The following is a 3,795-nucleotide window of genomic DNA, read 5'->3' on the forward strand; positions in this document are numbered from 1 at the left end:
TTGCCTCAATACTATGGGAGCCAGAGCATTCAGTCGCTCTGCTCCCCATCTCTGGAACGCCTTACCACCCGATCTCCGTAACTGCGACTCTCTCCCCACCTTCAAATCTCAACTCAAAACACACCTGTTCCGGACTGCATATTCCCTCTAACCTCCCTCCTCCTTGCTTCTGTTCATCATTGATTTTAAACGTGTTTCTATGCCCTGTTTTATAATTATCTGTTTTTATTTTATTTTTATGTACAGTGTCCTTGAGTAACCTGAAAGGCGCTTATAAATAAAATGTATTATTATTATTATTAAAGGCAAGGTGGTCCCTGAAACAGCCATAGGTGAAGTGGTAACAGCAGTGCATGAAGACTTAACACATGCCAGCACCTTACCTACATGGCAGGAATTGGACAAGCTAGGACTTTGGATCCCTGAAAACCAGATACGTAAAGTCCTGAAAAACTGAAAAAATAGATGTGTGGAAAACCATAAAGTCAAACGTCAGAAGCAAAACCTCAGGAGACATGCCTCCAAATTCAGAGTAATGGGTTAGTATCACAAGTCTATGATGCATGTTATTTAGAATAGTGTACGTGGTGATAAAGTATTATTAAAATAGATCTCTGGATTGGAAATAAGAAGGCCGTGAAAACCAGGGAGGAAGCCATGAGTCTCTTCACAGAGTTTCATTCATCACCCATGGGAGATCACATTGGCATCCTGAAAACTTGGACAGCCATCTCTACCAGGTTTTACTGGAATGGGATGTATGTTGATATAAGGACATGGGTATGTTATTTTTTTATAAACTGACTATGCAATCAAGTTAACACAAGTTGTTAATAATGTAATTTATATATTTTCAAGATCTTGTCTTGAATGTGACAAGTGCCAGAAAGTAGGAAAACCATTGACTGCAGTGGGGGAGTTACAGCCGATAAAGGTAAATACATATTAATATTATACAGTAGCTAACAATAGTGTAAAATCACATTAGTGAAAAAAAGGACCATGAACATGTAAATAAACCCTACATTTAAATTTGTAAATATGAACAATATGTTTCTTTTAAGGTCTCCGGTGTGTGGGGTTTGATTGAGATCGACCTTACTGGACCACTACCAAAAACTGTCAATGGCTTTCAATACATTTTGACAGCTACTGAGTGGGTGGAAGCTTTTCCACTCAAGTCCAAATCAGCTGCAGAAGTTGCAAGATGTATTTGCAGTATTATATACAGGCATGGCTGCCCAAAGTGCATTCTCTCTGACCAGGGAAGAGAGTTTGTGTCTGTGTGTGTGTGTGTGTGTGTGTGTGTGCGTGTGCGTGAGTCTGCGTGTGCATGTTCCTGTACTGCATGACTTGTGCCAACTTTTCCTCATATTCATTAATACTCATATTCTGGGACAAGATGAAAATCATTGCAAGGACAAACGGTGTGTACAAAAATGCGAAGGACAGCACAAGGGTTAAACCATTTCTGTGTAGCTTTTGTAGTATGCTTTGGATCGTTGTCTTGCTGGAAAAGAAATCTTCCAAGCCGTAGTTCTCTTGCAGACTGATTAAGATTGTCCCCCAGGATTTTGGTGTATTTTGCAGCTTTCATTCTGTCCTCTATCTTTACAAGCCTTCCAGGGCCTGCTGCTGAGAAACATTCCCACAGCATGATGTTGCCACCACCATGCTTCACAGTGGAGATGGTGTGTTTTTGGTGATGTGCACTGTTTGGTTTCCACCAAACATAACGTCTTGTCTGATGGCCAAAAAGCTCAATTTTGGTCTCATCAGACCAAAGAGTCTTCTTCCACTTGACCATGGAGTCGTCCACATGCCTTTGTCGAGATGTAATATGAATTTTCTTCAACAGTGGCCTTCTTACTGCCATAAAGCTTTGAGCGGTGAAGAACCCAGGCAGCAGTTGCTATATGCAGAGTCTCTCCCATGTCAGCAGCTTCAGAATAGTCGTAGGGGTAGGGGTGGCTTCTCTCACTAGTCTCCTTCTTGCATGGTCACTCAGTTTACAAGGACGGCCTGATCTCGGCAGATTCACACATGTGCCATATTCCTTCCATTTCTTGATGATTGATTTTGCTGAACTCCAGGGGGTGTTCAATGCCTTGGAAATGTTTTGGTATCCATTACCTGAATTGTACTTTTCAATAACCCCTTTTCTGAGTTGCTTGGAATGTTCTTTCGTCCTTATGGTGTAATGGTAGCCATAAATACTGATCAACTAGTCTCTGGACCCTTCAGACATAGGTGTTTTATACCTCAATCACTTGAGACACACCCCAAACCACTCAGGTCATCTTTTCACTAATTGTGAGACTATTGGCACCAACTGGATGGACCTCTATTGAATTAGACCATTAAAAATAATGGAGTGAATAATTATGCAAACAATTATTTTTCTTTATATAATTCTGTTTCCTTAACATTACTCTAAAGAACTCTGTTTTAACTTTGACATTAAAGAATTTTTACCAATAAATGTTTGTGAAAAAAGACAAATTTTATTGACCATGATTGATTTATTAAAGCAATAAAAATGTAAAACATCCAAGGGGGTGAATACAGTGGTATGAAAAAGTTTGGGCACCCCTGATCATTTTCAAGATTTTCCCTTATGGATCATTGGTTGTTAGGAACAGCAATTTCAATTAAATATATCATACATCAAACAAACACAGTGATATTTAAGAAGTGAAATTAAGTTTATAGGATTTACAGCAAGTGTGCAATAATTACTTAAACAAAAGTAGGCAGGTGCATAAATTTGGGCACCTCAACAGAAAAATTACATCAATATTTAGTAGATCCTCCTTTTGCAGAAATAACCTATAGCTTCCAATGAGGGTCTGGATTCTGGTTGAAGGTATTTTTGACCATTCTGATGGTTTCCGAGCATGGACAGCCCGCTTTAAAACAGACCACAGATTTTCAATGATATTTAGGTCTGGGGACTGAGATGGCCATTCCAGAACGTTGTACTTGTTCCTCTGCATGAATGCTTTGGTAGAATTTGAGCGGTGTTTAGGGTCGTTGTCTTGTTGAAGTATCCAGCCCCGGCGCAACTTCAACTTATCACTGATTCTTGAACATTGTTCACAAGACTTTGCTGTTACTGACTGGAATCCATGCAACCTTCAACTTTAACAAGATCTTGTTAAAGCTGAAGGTCACACAGCCCCACAGCATGATGGAACCACCACCAAATTTAACTGTGGGTAGCAAGTGTTTGTCTTGGAATGCTGTGTTCTTCTTCCGCCATGCATACCACCCCTTGTTATGTCCAAATAACTCAATTTTAGTTTCATCAGTCCATAGCACCTTATTCCAAAATGAAGCTGGCTTGTCCAAATGTGCTTTAGCGTACCTCAAGCGACTCTTTTTGTGGCATGGGCGCATTACTCTCCCATACAGCATGTCCTTGTGCAAAGTGCGCTGAATAGTTGAACGATGTACAGTGACACCATGTGCAGCAAGATCATGTTGTAGGTCTTTGGAGCTGGTCTGTGGGTTGAGTTTGGCTGTTCTCACCATCCTTCGCCTCTGCTTATCTGAGATTTTTGCCACTACGGGCCTTAACTAGAACTGTGCCTGTGGTCTTCCATTTCCTCACTATGTTCCTCACAGTGGAAACTGACAGCTGAAATCTATCCTCTATCCTAGCTTTTTGTATCCTTCCCCTAAACCATGATGTTGAACAATTGTTGTTTTCGGGTCATTTGACAGTTGTTTTGAGGCTCCCATGTTGCCAATCTTCAGAGAAGATGCAAAGGGGAGAACAACTTGCAACTGGCC

The sequence above is a fragment of the Cynoglossus semilaevis genome, chromosome W (assembly GCF_000523025.1).
Source record: "Cynoglossus semilaevis isolate Cse_v1.0 chromosome W, Cse_v1.0, whole genome shotgun sequence".
NCBI lineage: Eukaryota > Metazoa > Chordata > Actinopteri > Pleuronectiformes > Cynoglossidae > Cynoglossus > Cynoglossus semilaevis.